This window comes from Fulmarus glacialis, unplaced genomic scaffold (genome assembly GCF_000690835.1).
Source record: "Fulmarus glacialis isolate BGI_N327 unplaced genomic scaffold, ASM69083v1 scaffold8931, whole genome shotgun sequence".
NCBI classification, from domain to species: Eukaryota; Metazoa; Chordata; class Aves; order Procellariiformes; family Procellariidae; genus Fulmarus; species Fulmarus glacialis.
Genome location: NW_009190836.1, coordinates 26901 through 27159, shown reverse-complemented (window position 1 = coordinate 27159; position 259 = coordinate 26901).

Genomic DNA, 259 nt, shown 5'->3' with positions numbered 1-259 from the left:
GCTTAGCTAAGCAAGCCAGCCCCAAACGTAGCCAACATAAATAACATCTGATCAAAAACTGCCAGGAGGTGAACCCAAAATGGGCATGAGTAATTCAAAACAACTTCATTTCTTAATTCAAGCGCACACTACAGGAACATTCAATGATATTCCTCCAGTTCTAGACTTACACAGTAATGTACTTACTAATAACATGAGTGGACTGACATTTACAAATGGTTTACACATGAGTTTAGTGTAATTTAAACACAGAAAATAC